General features: G+C 37.6%; 1 non-coding gene and 1 pseudogene across 1 annotated transcript; both read left to right on the top strand.

The window, feature by feature from the left end:
- Positions 1-1,328: 1,328 nt before the first annotated feature.
- On the top strand, positions 1,329-20,933 carry LOC121770192 (annotated as a pseudogene).
- TRNAG-UCC lies at positions 2,191-2,262 on the top strand. The gene has a single exon. It is a non-coding gene; the product is annotated as a tRNA-Gly (tRNA).
- Positions 20,934-20,989: the final 56 nt, after the last annotated feature.

The raw sequence follows: 20,989 nt of genomic DNA, 5'->3' as shown, positions 1-20,989 counted from the left end.
AAAGCGGAGCCACGTGAGCCGACATTCTGAGATCGGCTTTGCGAGTCTATTTCGACGACACCGACAAAGAATTCAGACATGTCGATGTTTGGGAGGCCGTCAAAGATGAGGCAAGGTGGGTCGGCGGTGTCCAGTCCAGTACGGGCTCGACCTCGAAGAGGCAAGAAGCACACGACGGGTGGCCAATACTCGTCTAGTGGGGGCGGTTCAGGCAGCGCCGCATAAGCTGTTGCATCGCAGGAGGTTGAGGGCACGGTGGACGATGCATGGGGGTCCTCCTGTGGGCGCCGTCGGCTGCAAGGGACCAAGGCGGCGAAGGCAGCTAGAGGGAGGAGGGGCCGAGGCGAATCAAGCCAGGCGGGCTCCCAAGGTCCGCCCTCCTCCTTAATGTCCATGTACTTCACCGCCACGATGGCGGACACTTCCCGCATGACGCCTGCCCAATTTCAAGCCCATCATGCCGGCATTGTGTATCTGGCGGGACAACTTGGTATTCCGCCTCCACCGCCTCACTCGGGAAATGATTCGCCGAGTAGTTTTTATAATTTCTATAAAATTATATTTTAAATTATGTCTTTTTTTATTTATTTTGCCACGAATTTAATTATGTATTTTTTTTAGGATTTTAAGTTGTAATTTTATTTTATTTAATGAAGTGTGTTTTTATTAATTGAATTTGTTGGAAATAAAAATAAAAAATGAAATTGAATGAATAGTTAAGTGATGAGATGGTTAAAAGACGGATAAGAGGTGGAGGGTTGCAGGTTATGTCTCTTAGTTAAGAGATGGAGTGAAAAGTACAGTGGGGCTCATGAATAGTTAAAAGATGAAACGGTTAAGAGACGGACAAGAGGCAGCGTTGCAGATTGCCTTAGATTTTTAGTTGTTTTATATTCTTGATTGAATGTCAACTAATCCAATATAAAGTTGTTGGATTCTATAACCATAATTCATTTCTCTAGTTTCGTTACTTTTTTAATTGAAAGATCAATACCAAAAATTTAATTTGAATTTTTATTTTATTTATGATTTTAAAAAAGAAATATTGTCAAATAGATTACGATTTATGAAATATTATTGGGACATCGGATATAAGATGTTGACTTTATTACTAGTGGGAGCACAATAATGTGGAAAGGTTGCCAAGTTTTGTCCTCCTATTAAAAATAGCCAGGCCAATATCTACAGATATAGTATAAAAATAATCAGGTCAATAAATGCTTTTCATTAATGTAAAGAGGTTTAATTTATTTCGATCTGCCTGACTTGAAATATAGCTGGTTGACCAATTGATACAACGAAACGAGCATGAGATAAAGGCTCAGAACATGACAACGATATTATCGACACAAAACACACACACACAAATTCACACAAACAATGGGCAGTTTGGGAAGCAACACAATTATGAAGATGCTATTATTTCTAGCGACACCGTCGGAAAAGTGATAACATGCAAAGGTACATCATTTATAAATAGAGCTGATATTTTTATCTGAATATTTATTGCGAGAGGATTCTAATGATCGAGCGTTGCAGCGGCGGTGGCGTACGCGGCGGGGCAGCCGCTGGTGGTGGAGGAGATCCGGGTTGATCCACCTCACAAAATGGAGGTCCGAATCCGAGTGAAAACCAGCCGCTGGTGGTGGAGGAGATCCGGGTTGATCCACCTCACAAAATGGAGGTCCGAATCCGAGTGCTTTTCACTTCGATCTGCCACACCGATCTCAGTGCTTGGAAAGGAGAGGCATCGTCAAACAACATTTATCCACCAGAGCATCAGCAATGGGGCGCCCTATGGCGCGCCACGTCATCGGTTTTATCCTCCTTCCCCTTCACCTGCAGTGGGGCGCCCTAAGGCCCGCCCTATAGCGCGCCCTATGCATTTTATTTTATTTGAATATTTAAATAACAAAAAATTGGGAAAAACTTCATTTCATTTATAAAAATTAATACACTACAATACGAATTAAAAATTAATATATTTATAAAAATTAATACATTTATAAAAATTAATACATTTATAAAAAAACCTTCATTTCAATCACACAACATAATCATCTTAATAACTCGAAGAAGCAAATCCTCGTTTCACCGAATTCTACTTTTTAATCATAAATTATCATTTTTTATCACATTATCATCTTAATAAATGTATAAAACAATTTAGTTTTCAAGATATCTCAACTAGTGCTTGTAGTCCAATGGTTAGGATTATTGCCTTCCAAGTAATAGACCCGGGTTCGAATCCCGGCAAACGCATTTTTTAAGTAAAATGTGTGCCATCGGGCGCGCCCATCATCCGCGTAAGCCGCAATGGCGCGGACGATGGGCATCGTCCGCCCTATACTCCGCGCCCAAAGTATAGGCCTCGACGATCGTCCGCGGCCTATGGCACGCACCTGCAATGGGTGCGGACGATGCTCGCCATCGGGCATGCCATCGTCAGCCCATTGCGGATGCTCTCAATACTGAATTATGTATTCCATTTTCTCTCCATTAACAACCTCTGTTCTTCTTAATTTAATTTTTTGAAGAGCGAAGCTCAACGAGTCTTCCCTCGGATTTTGGGCCACGAAGCTTCTGGGTAAGAACTCATCATAATTAATTATCATGTGCTCTCTCTGTCCTATAAAAAATAACCCACTTTTCTTTTTGTTTGTATCATCCAAGATTACTCATTACTAAAAATAGAAATATCTTTATCTCTACATTATTCCCTCTCTTTTACTTTATTTTCTCCATCTTACACACAAAATAAAATTGAATAAAATCCCGTATCACTTAAGGAGTGGGTGACCTTTCTTGGGACGGAGGAGTATTACTCAATGCTATTATCTGCCGGCCTTCATAATTTTAGGTTTTTATCCTCTCAAAATATTATTTTAAGTCGGTGCAGTAATTTTTTCGCATCAATCTCCTTTATGTAAAAAAAATACTACAGTTTTCAGTTTTTATAAAACATGCAATATGAAAGTAGAATAGGTTAGCCGAGTAGGTTTCGAGAGGGCGGAGTTTAGTTATGTTTTAGGTACATAATAATAGAGATTTTATTACTACAACTATCATTTATAGATTAATGAATAAATAAAGGATTTGTACATTGGGAAATACGTCCATGTTTTTTTTAGTGTGGTTGTCAGATTGTTAATATTTGTATAAAATATTGTATCATAGATTTGACTATTTCATAAAGAAAAATCAAGAATAAGATTTTCGGCAGCGATAGATTATTGTATAAATGACAAAATCAAGAATAAGATTTTTCAGAGGATAGAAATGCATTAATGAATAAAGGGAGGAAATTATATGGATAAGACATAATTAAGAGATAAGTATGATAGTATTTACTTATTATTTGTTTTCTAATTTCACATAGTAGGAGAAAGATGAGCCTATTATATGCATAACTCTTTAAAAGTAAGCGTTTTGTTGGGGCATATTTATTGTGATGTAGAGTGGTGGAGAGCGTGGGAGAAGGTGCGAGCGATCTGGAAATAGGTGACCATGTAGTCCCCATTTTCAACGGCGAATGCGAAAAATGCGTCTACTGCAAATCAAAGAAGACGACCAATTTATGCGAGAAATTCAGAGTGAATCCGATGAAGAGCACGATGGCAAGCGACGGAAAGTGACGATTTTCGATGAAAGACGGGAAGCCGATCTTCCATTTTCTCAACACTTCCACCTTCAGCGAGTATACTGTGCTGGATTCAGCATGTGTCGTTAAGATTGATCCCAAGGCCCCCTTGACAAAATGACTCTTCTTAGCTGTGGAGTTTCAACAGGTCAGCATTATTTAATTACAATAGTGTAGACAAACTCTAGCTGTGCAGTTTCAACATGTCAGCATTATTTAATTACAATAGTGTAGACAAAGGTGAAATAAATTTTAATTAAATAATGAGAAATGAGAATGACGTGTGATTTTATTTCAGGTCTTGGAGCAGTGTGGAATACTGCTGACGTGGAGGAGGGGTCCACTGTGGAGCAGTCGGATTGGCTGTAAGTTTCTCAACCCCCAATTTTGTTATCTATTTATTTTACTCTTATTAAATAAGAGAGTATGATGATAAATGGTCATATTATGGCCCAGCTATAATAAAAAAAATTTTAATTTAAAATCCATTACCTTAAAATCAGTAATTATCTAAGACGATTCTACCCATATTTAATACTTCAATACTCGATATATGTTAACTAACATATACTGCTCACATATTTTGAAATAATAAATTGTGTTGCCTCCTCTTCTTTCGGCTTCACCAAATGAAAACTTCATCCATATCTAGCTCGATTCCCCGCCCACTCTCTATTTTAATCTCCTATGACTCTTCCCTCCATCGATCCTTCTTCTCCGGTCACTCTCCTCTCTCCTCCATTTCTCTCTTATGACAGAAAAGCAAAAAACGTCCGAGTCAAAATTAAAGAATTAAAATCAAACATGGGTCTTTATTATCCCCTCACGATTGAATAGTAACGGAATTGGAATTTTTGTTGTAGTTTGTGAATGTGAAATTCAAACATTGAATCTTAAAAAACAAATAAAAACTAATATGAAAGAAAATAATAATAATAATAATGTTTTTATTGGATACTTCAAATTTAAAATCAATACTTTAATTGTTCACATGATATTTCCAATTATTAGTTGAACCAATGATTAATTAAACCTCAAAGTATCATAATCAATTGAATCTAATATCAATAAGAATTTTCAATTGCTAAAATGACAAATCAATTGAAAAAACAGTTTAATTCTCAACTATATATAATATGAATTGAAATATCTAAGTGGTCATTTAAACTTAAATTCAATTAAGATTCTAATTTGTATACTTTAATCATAATCCATTGAGTCGAAGATCAATTGGAATCCTCATTTGTGAAATAAAATTGGTAATCAATTGAAGTTCTCAAATTCAGTTATCTAAATGAACAATAATCAATATAAATATAAAATTAAATCATGGACTAATTACCAACCGAGTTATTTATTACCCCCTTCCGTAAATAGGAGTCTCATTTATTTCCGGCACGGGTTTTAAGAAATGTTAAAAAAAGAAGGTGGACGAAAGTTAGTAGAATATATGTCCACTTGTATATATATGTTTTAACCGGGACTCCTATTTATGGACGGACCAAAGTGGAAAAACGGGACTCCTATTAGCGGACGGAGGGAATATTAAATAATTGTTAATATAATTTTGCATAGATATTGACTTCAATTATCTATTTTGTAATTTAATATTATTATATAATTATTTAAGTATTTATTATTGAGTTTAAAAGTTAATTTGTGACATCATTTCTAATTAGTAGCATCATTATCATCATCAACATCGTCTAGAGTGTGACTTGATTGTTGGAGTTGCTTGAATATAACCTATTTCATCATCTCTTTTATCTTCGGTGTTTGCTTACATCTTTACTTAAGTAATTCTTGCTAAATCCCCAACTAATCAATTTGAATCAATCAATTTAATTTATAACTGATTTATCAATTTAAGGTTAATTGATAAATCTAAGCTTAGATTAACCATATCTCCAATTAATTGATTGATTTTTCATTTTTTTCCCACACTAATGGCCTAATCTAGCAAGTTCTCGTACTACAGTAATAAGTAAAGTACTACAATATGATAAAACTATGATAATTCACATTATTAATTATGATAACATCATATATGGCATAGTATATACAAGATTTATAATTCATAATACTATTAATCCTTAATAATAACATTTATACAACATTAATACAAATACATATTATTTATATTAATTAAGATACTGCACCATATTATATTTATTTTGATTAATAAGAATTCATGATAATAACTTTATACACCATAATATACTATGTGTGACATCCGTAACCCAACTCATACATCATATTGCATAATTACCTATTTTATTATAATTACATGAAATATTTTAGAGATTTGAGTGGGTTGCTATATCATATGGTGTTTAGCAAACTATGAGAGGTTAAGTTAATTATAACTTTTTGTATCTAGAAATATACTTTCATGATATTAGCAATTATGTATCACATAATTACATGTAATTGAGTTTTAAATTAGAATTATGGATTTATGTGTTAGATGCTTATGTATATGTACGTGTTAGACTAGGAGTACTTTTCTAATTACTAAGCTATGTTCATATATTTATATATAATATATGAAATGATATTTTTTTAGTAATCTTCACCTCATCACTAATTATATAAGTGACGCGTAGCACTAGTACTTAACTAAGAACATGCCACTTGGAGTTAAACTATCAAACTTATATGTATGAGTCGGCAAGTGACCGACGGGAATGTTTGTAAATTATTATTCATATTTATGCATAAATATATATATATAAAGAAAGGAGATTTTTAGGAGAGTTCAGTGGAAGGAAAAAAAAACAAAAACAACGAGAAGGGGAAGATAGCTTTCGGCAAATAGCATCACGTGTTGTGGAGCGATAAGCAGGAACAAGTTCCCGACTAGATTACCTATCGTGATAAGGTGTGTATAAATCACACTTTTAGTTTTACATATGTTATGCGGTTGATTGTTATATGTTGAATTGGAGTGAATTATTGGATTATGTGGTGTGAAATTGATATGATTATGAATTATTTGATTTTGGTGGTCGAATATGATATGAATATTTGATTGCTGAAATGGACATGTTTGTTTAGATATATTGGATAATTTGATGGAATATGATATGGATATGGATATGTTATTGGTGCAAATGATATGTTTATGATACCGATTATGTGAATCATTGGATTAAAGAGGATCTGTGACGGTTTTGCCCTGGATCTGAAATCACAGTGGATGTATTGGGACCTTCGGGTCGATCATATTGGGACCTTCGGGTCAAACATATTGGGACATTCGGGTCAAATATAGAGGACCTATGAGTCCAATTACAGAGGGACCTTCGGGTCAAATACGGAGGGACCTATGAGTCCAATTACAGAGAGACCTTCGGGTCATAGAGGAATCCCGGGCAGATATCAGGCCTGACTGTTACAGAATAATAAACTGAATAGAGTGGCATATGCATATGAATATGAAATGGTTTGTTTTTAAATTATGTTACATATTGTTTCTGATTATATGTATTGATAAAAGAATATGCTTGATGTTTATATCATGTGAGATTAAAGGTGGAAATTTATACATACTGAGTTGTGGCTCATATAAACCACTAAATTTTTCAGGAATAAGATAGCAATAAAGTTTTGACTGACGTGGGTCATAGGAACTCCACGTGTAATCAAGTTCGGCGGCTGACGCGTATAGGCAACCTTCTCCTCCTCATCATTTTGCATGTAGATAAATGTATAGTATATAGAGTGGTGAGAGGGTTCCACTACTTTACAGGATGTTTTGAAATATGTATCGGATAAGTGTTGGTTTGAACTTATATAATATGGGTGTTCTATTAATTAGACACGTGTATTGATTGCTTTTATGATAAGAGATTTATTTATTAAAAGAGTATATGTCAGAGGGGTTGAGGTGTGACAGTTTAGGTGGTATCAGAGCGGGGATAGAATCTCGCTGGGACATAGTATTCATGTATATCATATGATACATTTATGTTATAAGTTTCATTTGCATTTCAATTATCACAAACATGTGTCACCGAGGAGAGAAGGGTCAGCCGCCCTGCATCGTCAATTAATTATAGAAACATCTCATTTACATATTGCATCATATGGTGGTTTCCAGTAAATACATGGACCAATGATGAGTCAAAGAGGTAGAAACATTAAATAGCACCGAAAAGTGGAATTGTTGACTTTATGAGACTACTGATCCGACCGAGGCCGAGATATGGTTGAAAAGGATAGAACATGTGTTCAATCGGATGAGTTGTATGTCAGATGAGCATTTTGATTACACAGTGTCGCTTCTTTGAAGCAATACTTACTATTGGTGAGAAACAGTCCCACAATCCATGATACAACATCTGGTACTCAGTTCAGACGATTTTCCTAGAGAATTTAATGATAAATATATGCAAGAAGTGTATTGTGATGAGAAGTAAAGAGAGTTTTTGTCTTCACAAGGAACTATATTTGTTGTTGATTATGAGCTGACATTGTTTCAGTATACACGGTTTATCTAGACTACGTGGTGTGAGTTAATTCAGTTGAGCTGCTAGCGAACATTGATTCTTTTGTTCATACACAAATTTGATATTATCACGGGTATAAATTGGTTGTCATTTCATCGAACTAAGGGAGCTTGTCATGTTAAAGAAATGGTAATATAATAATCGAGACGAGATCGAGTGATATTTAATGGTATCGACCAATTGCAACTTGTCTTATATTAGCTACATCGACTTTTCAATTTATTCGAAGTGGAAATATTTCTGGAGTATCACCTGATCAAGAGACAAACTTCACTATTGAGTTACTACCTGGTACTGCATCTATTTCTATTCATCCTTATCAAATGTCTTGATTAGAGTTTCAAGAGTTAAATAAATAGTTACAAGAGTTGTCAGACAAGAGATATGTATGACTCAATGTTTTACTTTGGAGAGCACCAATATTATTTTTGTAGAAGAAAGACGACACACTGCGACATCATATACACTATTGGAAGTCGAATCAAGTGATTGTGAAGAATAAATATCTATTACCGAGAATAGAAGACTTATTTGATCAATTTCAAGGTATGCAACTGTTTTCGAGTACTGGTTTTCGGTCAAGATACCATCAGTTGAAGATAGCTAAAGAGAATATTGCAGAGACACCATTTTAAACTCAATACGACCATTTGAGTTTTAGTTATGCCTTTCAAATTAACTATTGCACCTACAATTATTTATGGTATTGATGAACAAAGTCTCTCAACCATTCCTATATCACTTAGTGATTATTTTTATTGACTTACTAGTATATTTCACGAAGTACAGATGAGCATGTTAATCACTTGCAGTCAGTATTACAAATTTTGCGAGATAAACAGCTTATTGCAAGGTTGGGTAAGTGTGAGTCTAGCTAGATCATGTGGTATTATTGGGACACATGGTATCAGGTTGAAGAATAGAAATGGATATACAGAATATTGAAGTATTTGTCGACTGAAAATGATTCTTGATTATGGTTGAATTGATGAAGAAGTTATTCCGGAAGAGTTCTCCTCTTATATGTAGTGAAGCATGTCAAAACAGTTTTGATGAGTTGAAGCATTGATTGACTATGTCGTCTATATTGGTTAGTTCCACATGTACATGATATTATGTTATTTACAGTAATGCACTGCAACATGGATTTGGTTTTCTTCTATTAAAAAAAATGGAAAGTTTATTGCTTATGCGTCAAGGACAATCATGAGTACATGAAGCTTCTTATTCTATTTCTGATCTGGATTTAGCAGTGTTGTTTTCCTTCGACGATTTGGCTTCTTTATTTGTATGGAGGACTTCATCAAATTCTGGTTGATCACGAGAGTTTGAAATATTTGATGAGTTAGAAGGAGTTGAATATGAGACAGAGACGTTCGATAGATTTTCTTAAAGGTTATGATTACACCATCGTAATACCATCTTAAGAAGGCGAATGTTGTTACATATGCTTTGAGTTACAAGTAAAGCAGAGTGATTACATATATACAAATAACATCATTATTAGAGTATTATTGTTGGTCGAAGAGGAAGAAGAAAGTCGTAGAGTTTGTTTCGAGGTGTTTGACGTGTCAACATGTTAAAGCAGATCATCAGATGTCTACAGGTTTGTTGAAGCCTTTAGCTATTATAGTCTTGAAATGAGAATGCAATTACGATATTTTGCTATAGGTTACTGAGAACACAAAAAGGGAAAAGATGTTGTTTAGATGATTGTAGACAGACTAACAGCACATTTCTTATCTATACGTTGGATTTCTTCGTTATATCACTTAGCTGAAAAGTACGTGAGAGATGAAGTACATTTATATGGTATTCTAGTATTTTATATGTCTGACAGAAATCTGCAATTTACTATCTTAGTCTTGATAAAGTTTGCGTATAGTAACCAGTTTCATTTATGACGCTGTATGAGACATTGTATAGTAGAAAATGTAAAAGTTCAGTGTATGAAGATTCTAGAAGGACCAGAAATTATCCAGGGAAACTGTTTCTAAGATTGATATCATTAAAAGCAGATTGAAAGTGACATGGGATAAACAAAAGAGTTATTATGACAAGCATCGAAAAGAGATGGAATATGAAGTGGAGAAATAAGTCATGCGATTCGGGGAAAAAGGTAAATTGAGTCCTTGTTATATTGGGCCCTATGATATTGTCGAAAGAGTTGGACCATTTGCGTACAGGTTAGCACTACCTCCGGAATTAGTACAAATTCATAATGTTTTCCACGTCAGTATGCTTTGACGTTATCGATCTGATCCTTCACATGTTCTGAAAGATCCTGATATACAGATTTCTGAGAATCTAAGTTACATAGAAGAACCAGTTAATATTGTAGACCGACAGGTTAAACAATTGCAAAAAAAAAGAGATCACAATGGTTAAAGTTAGCTGGCGGAATCACATGGTCGAAGAGGCTACTTGGAAACTGAAGAAAAAATGAGAAAGAACTATCCACATTTGTTTACGGGTTAGTGATTTTATTGGATGCATTAACTCATGGGAAAAGCAAATTTTGCGGACAAAATTCTTAAAGAGGGGAAGAATTGTGACATCCGTAACCCAACTCATACATCATATTGCATAATTACCTATTTTATTATAATTACATGAAATATTTTAGAGATTTGAGTGGGTTGCTATATCATATGGTGTTTAGTAAACTATGAGAGGTTAAGTTAATTATAACTTTTTGTATCTAGAAATATACTTTCATGATATTAGCAATTATGTATCACATAATTACATGTAATTGAGTTTTAAATTAGAATTATGGATTTATGTGTTAGATGCTTATGTATATGTACGTGTTAGACTAGGAGTACTTTTCTAATTACTAAGCTATGTTCATATATTTATATATAATATATGAAATGATATTTTTTTAGTAATCTTCACCTCATCACTAATTATATAAGTGACGCGTAGCACTAGTACTTAACTAAGAACATGCCACTTGGAGTTAAACTATCAAACTTATATGTATGAGTCGGCAAGTGACCGACGGGAATGTTTGTAAATTATTATTCATATTTATGCATAAATATATATATATAAAGAAAGGAGATTTTTAGGAGAGTTCAGTGGAAGGAAAAAAAAACAAAAACAACGAGAAGGGGAATATAGCTTTCGGCAAATAGCATCACGTGTTGTGGAGCGATAAGCAGGAACAAGTTCCCGACTAGATTACCTATCGTGATAAGGTGTGTATAAATCACACTTTTAGTTTTACATATGTTATGCGGTTGATTGTTATATGTTGAATTGGAGTGAATTATTGGATTATGTGGTGTGAAATTGATATGATTATGAATTATTTGATTTTGGTGGTCGAATATGATATGAATATTTGATTGCTGAAATGGACATGTTTGTTTAGATATATTGGATAATTTGATGGAATATGATATGGATATGGATATGTTATTGGTGCAAATGATATGTTTATGATACCGATTATGTGAATCATTGGATTAAAGAGGATCTGTGACGGTTTTGCCCTGGATCTGAAATCACAGTGGATGTATTGGGACCTTCGGGTCGATCATATTGGGACCTTCGGGTCAAACATATTGGGACCTTCGGGTCAAATATAGAGGACCTATGAGTCCAATTACAGAGGGACCTTCGGGTCAAATACGGAGGGACCTATGAGTCCAATTACAGAGAGACCTTCGGGTCATAGAGGAATCCCGGGCAGATATCAGGCCTGACTGTTACAGAATAATAAACTGAATAGAGTGGCATATGCATATGAATATGAAATGGTTTGTTTTTAAATTATGTTACATATTGTTTCTGATTATATGTATTGATAAAAGAATATGCTTGATGTTTATATCATGTGAGATTAAAGGTGGAAATTTATACATACTGAGTTGTGGCTAATATAAACCACTAAATTTTTCAGGAATAAGATAGCAATAAAGTTTTGACTGACGTGGGTCATAGGAACTCCACGTGTAATCAGGTTCGGCGGCTGACGCGTATAGGCAACCTTCTCCTCCTCATCATTTTGCATGTAGATAAATGTATAGTATATAGAGTGGTGAGAGGGTTCCACTACTTTACAGGATGTTTTGAAATATGTATCGGATAAGTGTTGGTTTGAACTTATATAATATGGGTGTTCTATTAATTAGACACGTGTATTGATTGCTTTTATGATAAGAGATTTATTTATTAAAAGAGTATACGTCAGAGGGGTTGAGGTGTGACAGTTTAGGTGGTATCAGAGCGGGGATAGAATCTCGCTGGGACATAGTATTCATGTATATCATATGATACATTTATGTTATAAGTTTCATTTGCATTTCAATTATCACAAACATGTGTCACCGAGGAGAGAAGGGTCAGCCGCCCTGCATCGTCAATTAATTATAGAAACATCTCATTTACATATTACATCATATGGTGGTTTCCAGTAAATACATGGACCAATGATGAGTCAAAGAGGTAGAAACATTAAATAGCACCGAAAAGTGGAATTGTTGACTTTATGAGACTACTGATCCGACCGAGTGGCGCATCTAGAATTATTGGAGTGGACATCAATTCAGAGGAACATATCAAAGGCAAAGCAATTAGCCTTAGAGCATCCACAATAGGAATAGCCCAGCAATAGCTCAGTCATAGCCTAGCCACAAACTCCTCCTGCCATATCATCAACACTAAAAATCCTCCTGCCACATCATAAATAGCCCAACAATAGCCTAGCCACATCATAAATAGCTCAGCCACATCAATAGCCACATCACTAATAACAATTATATAAAAATGAAATAATTAACAATCACACAATATACGGAATTTAATTTACGAGACATATACGGGAAACATTAATAATACTATTAAAATTTTAAAAAGTACAATAATTTTAAAAAAAGTTCAATAATTCAAAAAAAATTACAATAATTCACTCATCTGCTCCGTCGTTGTCGGCACCATCGCCTCCGCCTCCGTCGCCACCATCGCCTCCGCCTCCGTCGCCGCCGCCGCCGCCTCTACTCCCGGCGGCTTCCCTCCGTGCCGCCTCCAAATCCTCATGCATGCTCAGGAGCAATGTTTGAAGCAAACTCTTCTCCACGGGGTCCACCGCCGCCTGCCATTCGGCCATCGTCTTGACCATCTGAGCGCGCGTTTGTTGACGCGCGAAGAATTTGAGATCCGATGTGGATTGGCCAAGGGGGGATGCCGACTGGACCTCCTGGGAACCCCCGGCGACCCCCCTCGCCTCCCGTTGAGCCCGCCTGTGCCCAACCGGGCGAGTTCGGCAAGCGAACGAACGAGGGGTCGGGACCTCCTGGGCCGTCTCGGGGAGGTCATGGGAACCACCGCTGCTGCCGCTGAAATCACCGGTATAGTTCAGTCGTTGCTTCTTCGGCCAGCCAGCGTCGACACCTACTCGGAACTTCTCGGAGTCGTTCAGCACAAGATAGCAGTTCCAGTAGGTGAAGTCCTTATACACCCCCTTCAGGGGGAAGGCTTTCTCCGCTATCCTCCTGCAGTCTTCCTCCGTTTGGCCACTGCTCATCATGCGGAGGGCGTTGGTGTACAAGCCCGAAAATCGGGAGACCGCAGCCCTGATTCAGTCCCACCCCTTCCGACAATCCTCCCCGGTGCATCACCTCCCCTCCGGGCAAAACCTCTGGTAGGCTGCTGCTATCTTGCCCTACAAGTTGACGATCCTCTGGTTGTTCGAAACCAGAGGATCGTCGCAAACACTCACCCACGCCTTGGACAGGGCGACATTCTCCGCGTCCATCCACCTCCTTCGTACCGAGCTGTCGTCCTCACCCGGCTGCGAGGACTCGCCGACCCTCTTCCCCTTGTTTTTCTTCTTTGGGGCGCCACGACCCCGCCCTGCCCCCCCCCCCGTTTGAACGGGAGCATCCGGAACACCGAGAAGATCTAACCCCAATTCATCGAAGGAGAAAGTGTCAAATTGGGGCAACGGTTGCGCCTCCGTTGGGGTCGATGTGTGCGACGAACCAGTCGAAAAATCAAAACTGGGGCGATAGACGTCCCCCGGCGTCCCCTGTGTTGCCGGGGATCCACCCGTCGTCCACTGCATCGCCGGTACCCCCCCCCCCCCGGCGTCCCTTGCGTCGCTTGTACCCCCCGGGCATCATCTGCATCCCGGGTACCCACCGCGGCATCATCTGGGCACTGGGTGCCCACCCCGGCGGACTCCCTCCGGCTGGCATCCCGGGCATCATCTGCTGCCACGGGTACATGTTGTAGTATGGTGGCATCTGACTCCATCCACTTCCCACGGGGACCGGGGGAGTTTGACCTTGAGACCCGCTACTCCCTGAAGTAGGCTCGTTGTTGAGATTCATTTACCGTTGTTGATCTTGTACAGAAATTTAGATAGAGGGAGTACTCGTTAAAACAAGTGGTGCGAATGAAAATGACGTGCAAGGCGCGTATATATAGTGTTTCGGAAAAAAAAATCGCGCTAAGCGGTGCACTAGGCGATCCGGATCGCCCAGCGCACCGCCTAGCGCCACGGAACCGCCAAGCGCTAGGCGGTTTTTAAATCCGGAAACCGCTAGGCGGTTGCAATAGATCGCCTAGCGCACTGCCTAGCGCCGGCGCTCGGCTAAGCGGTGCGCTAGGCGCTATTGTGGATGCTCTTATGAATTTCATAAATCCCAAGGAATTGGACAAGCCAGTTCATGAGGTACTTGAACCAAATTAAATCACATACTACTATTAATACTACTTTTAATTTATCAAGTTTCAAAACTGAATAGTAGTATTTTAATTTTCTTTGATAGAGGATATATGTTATATAGTTTATTAATTTTAAAATAAACATTGATGCAGAAAATAAGGGAAATGACGGATGGAGGTGTGGATTAGGCCATCCACAACGCTGTTCCTATACCGTTCCTAAACCGTTCCTTAAACTACTATTTGCGTGCCCCACTATACTTTTTTACTCCGTTCCTTAACTAAGGAACGGAACCTGCAACTCTCCGTTCCTTAGCCGTTCCTTAACCGTTTCTTAAATTACTATTCATTCAATTTCATTTCTTATTTTTATTTCCAACCCAATTCAATTAAAACAAACACACTTTATTAAAAAAACACACAACATTAAAAAAAAGTACAACTTAAACTTAAAAAAAATAAAAAACACACAATTAAAATCCTAAAAAAATAAAAAACACACAATAAAAAACACACAATTAAACGTGGGAAAATAAAAAAACTACTCCACCGGCTAATCATCCTCCGGAGGCGGTCGAGGTTGAGGGGGAGTCGGAAGGCCAAGTTGTGCTGCCATATGCACAATTCCGTTCCACCAGGCCGCGAATTGGGCGTACGAGAAGCGGGAAGTGTCCGCCATTGTGGCGGTCATGTACGCCACCATAAGTGTGTCCGAGCCTCCCCGCGAGCCCGATCCCGAGGCCGGCTGGCTTGATTCGCCTCGGCCCTTCCACGCTCTAGCCGCCTTCGTCCCTTGCGGCCGACGGCGCCCACGGCTGGATCCCCCGTATTCGCTGGGCGTACCCGCAAACACCTGCGGTTCACCCTCGCTGCCCTCCCCGGTGTCACCAGACGAGTAGTTGCCGCTCGCCGTGTGCTTCGTGCGCTTTGAGGTTGAGCCCGAGCTGGAGCGGACACCGCCTGCCCACCTTTCCTCGTCCTTGACGAGCTGCCAAATATCAACAAATTTGAACTGTAGACCGGTGTCCTGGTGGAAGGCGCGTCAGAATGTCGGCGCCCGAAGCTCCGCTTTGGTAGTGCGTCGCTTCGGCCGAGTAGATGCCGTAAAATTTTTTGACCTGTAAGTCGACTCGGCCAAAGTGAGCACGGAGCATTGTATATTTGCGCTTCCGGGCCCCTTTCGGCTTAGTCTGGTGGTAGACATCACGGACCTTTTCCCAGAAGCACTTGGTGGCTTGTTGATTCCCGACGATGGGATCGTACGAGATGGTGAGCCAGGCGTTGTACACCGCCTTTGTTTCTTCGTTGCTATAAGGATGCCGGCCCAGATCCTCCGGTTCCTCCTCCTCCTCGGCCGCCTCAGACGCAGCCCTGGAGCTTCCACCGCCTCGGCCTCCTCCCTGGGTGGGTTCAACGGGGATATCCTCTCGAATCTGGGACAATTCCTGAGAAGGCCGCGAGGCGGAGGGTCGAGCGTATGCATCCACATCGAAAGTGGGTGGTTGGTACCCGCCCGGCGTCGCCGACCCCTGGGTGCCAGGCGTCGACGAACCGGAACCACCAAGTGTGTTGTACATGGTCTCCCAATCGCCGAACGCGTTGAGATCCCACCCACCGGAGCCGCCACCGCCGTAGTTGCCGTCGCCGGACATTTTGTGAAGAGATTGAATATGAAAATTGGAGAGGAAATGAAGTTGATTTAGGAAGAATAGATGTGTAGTTGTGTGTGAAATGAGGATGAATTAGGATTATTTATAGAATAAGAAAATAAAAAAAAAATAAAAACAAAATAAAAAAACGGTAATAATACCGTTATTTTTTTTATATAAAAATCGATTTTTTTTAAAAAATAATAATTATTGCGTCACGCACGACGCGGGGGAGAGCCACGTCGCCGAAGCGCGTGGCGGCACAGACCGTGCCGCGAGTCGTGTCGTCGGCACCCTGCACGGCATGGGAACGGAACCTCGACGAAACCATGCTCCGCAACGCGTTCCGCTGCAAAGTCGTTCCGGCGGAACGGCACGCGGAACGCTGGACGAATTCATCACACATGAAATGCCATTTTCCAAGATCAATGATGCCATGCAGTTGCTCCTTAATGGCAAGTCATTGAGATGCCTTTTACACCTTTGAATGTTTTGAATAGTACTGGTGTGTTGTTATACAATTAATGTGGATTATGATATATAAATAATCATTGTTGTAATAAATAATAAACATCTAAACATATTTTGTGTATTTAGTTGAACTGCTGATATAATACTTGTTTGGTTGAAATACTACCACATGATTATATATTGCTTTGATAATGACATCTCCAAAGTGCATACAAATTAAGGGAGATTATATTGATATAATGAACATGAGAAAGTCAAAGGTGCAGTAGGCATCTTAAAGAAGTGTCATTATTTAGTAACTGCAGAGCTTCATTAATCTTGGTGTCTACTGTCTACAATTAAAAAAAATCTATTAAGAATGTTTTTCAATGCAATTAAGAATGATATTTTATATTTTGAAATATATCACACTTTAAAAAATGTCTTTATTGTTAGTGTTCTAACTAAAATTAGAGGATCCAAATAAAGCATTCTAAAAAAGAAAAAAGATTAATTTTAATTTGTCCTTCAGTTAATCCCTTATTTTGTTCAATACTTACAATAATAATAATAATAATAATAATAATAATAATAATAATAATAATAATTACCCCCTAAACTCAAAAAGGATATTAAATTAACAAAACTCCCTTGAAGATAGATATGAAACCATTGTTTTTAGCATATATATGCATTAATTTTTAATTATATATTATTGTTTGTAAAAATAATTTATTTATGAACTTTGTTTAATATTATTGAATGCAAAAGCTATATGCTACAAAAATTTTACGAATATATAAAAATTGAGAAGCACAAGAGTGGAGTGGATGCACTAATTATATAAATATTCTTCCCCTTTCTTCAAAAGAATGAATATTAATAACCTATGAGGTTGTGAAACAATTACTAGTATTAAAATTTAATTAACACGAAAATGCATTTCAATATGTGCCTCAGGCCCTCAGTTCAAGTTCGCACCAACAACCAGTAGTATAATATTATGAGATTTACGTATAAAACTTTTTCTTGCAATGACTGCTGTCTTTTCAGACTATGTGATTATTAATGGAGCCATGTGGACACTGGTTAGTAATGCTAAAGACATTACTAACTACAAACCTAATTTCATAACTTAGCCATGTCAAAGACGACATAGAGGCATGTGTCAGTCCCAGTTCGTCCGTCATCCGTCGGTGGGATGAAAACCAATTGCAAATTGAATTATTTATACTTAGAAAATATGATTTGATGGATGCAGAATAGTTGAGAGCGTGGGAGAAGGAGTGAAGGATGTGGAGAGTGGAGACTACGTGGTCACTATATTTCACGGGGAGTGTGGGGAATGCGTGTTCTGCAAATCGGAGAGAACGAATGTGTGTGAGAAGAATGGAATAAATCCGATGAAGAAGGTGATGGCGATTGATGGGAGGAGCAGGTTTTGGGATATGAATGGATTGGAAACCCCCTGTTTTCCATTTCCTCAACACTTCCACATTCAGTCATGGATTCCGCCTGCGTTGTCAAGATTGATCCAAACCTTATGTCTCTTAAGCATATGGCTTTGCTCAGCTGTTGCATCTCCACAGGTATATTATTTCATTTGTTTTTATATGCATTTTTGCATTGTATCATGACCCAACTGTCCAAGGATTTGTTTTTGAACGTGTTCTCAATAATTTAAATAACAATACATATTTTAGGAATGGCATTTATTTTCTGAGTATTATACTTAGTAACTTAAATACGTAAATAATTATGAATCCAGAAAAAAATAATTATATATATAGATTATAATTGGTACAGGGGTTGGAGCGGAATGGAACACTGCCCTTCTGTAGCTGTTTTTGGCCTCGGCTCCGTCGGCCTTGCGGTCTGTTTTCACCATATTTTATTTTTCACTCATATTGTAGTATTAAATTTTCAGCTCAATCCCGCCACAAAACTACCCCCTTAAAAAAACATTTTATCACTCTCAGGTAGCGGAAGGAGCAAAAGCAAGAGGAGCAACCCAAATAATTGGAGTCGATGTCAACCCAGATAAACAAACTAAAGGTATGTATCTGGTAGGTTACACTAAATATAATTGCTAAAATAATCTATTTTCAGCCTGCTTATAACTTGCATAATTACATGAAAAATTACTATGTTACGTTAGTTTTATATAAATGCACTCAACTTTTAAGAACTTAATTCACTACTTACTATAATACTCAGCTCATTGACTATTTAAAAGCAATATTAAAAAATTATGGTGCGCCGGGCGAACCACATGCTCTCTTTGTCTTTCCAGTTAAACAACGACTTCCTCCGTCTTATTCAAAATGGTAATTATTCTTTTAAATTTGGAAAGTGTTGTTTAGTGCATTATAATTGGAACAATAATTGTGTAATACTACTAGCTAATTGTGGATTTCGCAATACAGGTTCACATATGGGAATCACAAATTTCATTAACCCGTCCATTCTTGATACTACGGTGCATGAGGTCACACAATCAACACTCATCCATTTCCATGATTTTATCATGCTTCTATAGCTCCATAGCATATATGGAGAAATTTTAATAACCATAAAGAAAATAAGAGGATAAAATTGTTGAATGTAGAAAATAAAAGAAATGAGTGGAGGAGGTGTGAGTGTGTTGGCAGCGCAGATGTTCTCCGCGAAGCCTTCTTGTCGACCCATCTGGTTAATTAAGTAATTACTACTAAATCTATAATTAGTGATGCATTGAAGGAGTAATTAATTGTTAGAAGTGCAGGGCTGGGGTTTTTTCTTTTTTTGCTCTAGACTACGATTATCATTCATCGAGTGTACTAGGCTTTTTTTAAATTCCGGCTTTGGGAGAGACGCATGACCCTCATGCGTCACCCGTTAATGAAACGCATGACCGTGATGCGTCTATGGGTAAGACGCATGAGGGTCATGCGTTTTTCAATTTTTTTTTATTTTAATTGAAAGACGCAAGAGGGTCATGCGTCTTAGGGTAAAACGCATGACACTCATGCGTCTCTCCTATAAACATAAATTCGCTCCGTAGCTTAGTGGTAAGAATTATGTGTTGTCATTGTGGAGACCCGTGTTCAAATCCCAGTTGCCACATTGCAATTTTTTTTATTACTAGTACAAAATACTATTTAAAAATTGTAATTAGTAACAATTCAAAACGGTTATTAAATAAATTATTGGAACTTTTAATTAACATAAATATCTTAAATAATTATGTGCTAGAAATTGACATAAAATACTCCTTTTAATTAACTTTTAAATAATTATGTACTAGCAATTATTCAAAAAAATTGTAATTACTAGTACAAAATACTATTTAAAAATTGTAATTAGTAACAATTCAAAACGGTTACTAAATAAATTATTGGAACTTTTAATTAACATAAATATCTTAAATAATTATGTGCTAGAAATTGACATAAAATACTCCTTTTAATTAACTTTTAAATAATTATGTACTAGAAATTAATCAAAAAAATTGTAATTACTAGTACAAAATACTATTTAAAAATTATAATTAGTAACAATTCAAAACGGTTCTCAAATAAATTATTGAAACTTTTAATTAACATAAATATGTTAAATAATTATGTACTAGAAATTGACATAAAATACTCCTTTTAATTAACTTTTAAATAAATATGTACTAGAAATTTTCCAAAAAAATTGTAATGCGGCCGCTGGGATTTGAACCCGGGTCTCCACAATGACAACACATAATTCTTACCACTAAGCTACAGAGCGAATTTATGTTTATAGGAGAGACGCATGAGTGTCATGCGTTTCATGCGTCTTACCCATAGACGCATCACGGTCATGCGTTTCATTAACGGGTGACGCATGAGGGTCATGCGTCTCTCCCAAAGCCCGACTTTAAAAAAAGCCTAGTATACTCGAGGAATGATAATCGTAGTCTAGAAAAAAAAAAGAAAAAACCCGCAGGGCTGGGGATTGACTGTGGCTGTAGGTATAGAGTACAGAAAACAGTGAATGTGGCTGCATTTGTTATCACATAAATAAAGATAGAAGTTAATGGGGTTATGGAA

The sequence above is a fragment of the Salvia splendens genome, chromosome 16, assembly GCF_004379255.2.
Source record: "Salvia splendens isolate huo1 chromosome 16, SspV2, whole genome shotgun sequence".
In the NCBI taxonomy this organism is placed as follows: domain Eukaryota; kingdom Viridiplantae; phylum Streptophyta; class Magnoliopsida; order Lamiales; family Lamiaceae; genus Salvia; species Salvia splendens.
The sequence above is the reverse complement of the archived record's forward strand: the minus strand, read 5'-3'. Positions and strand labels throughout refer to the sequence as shown.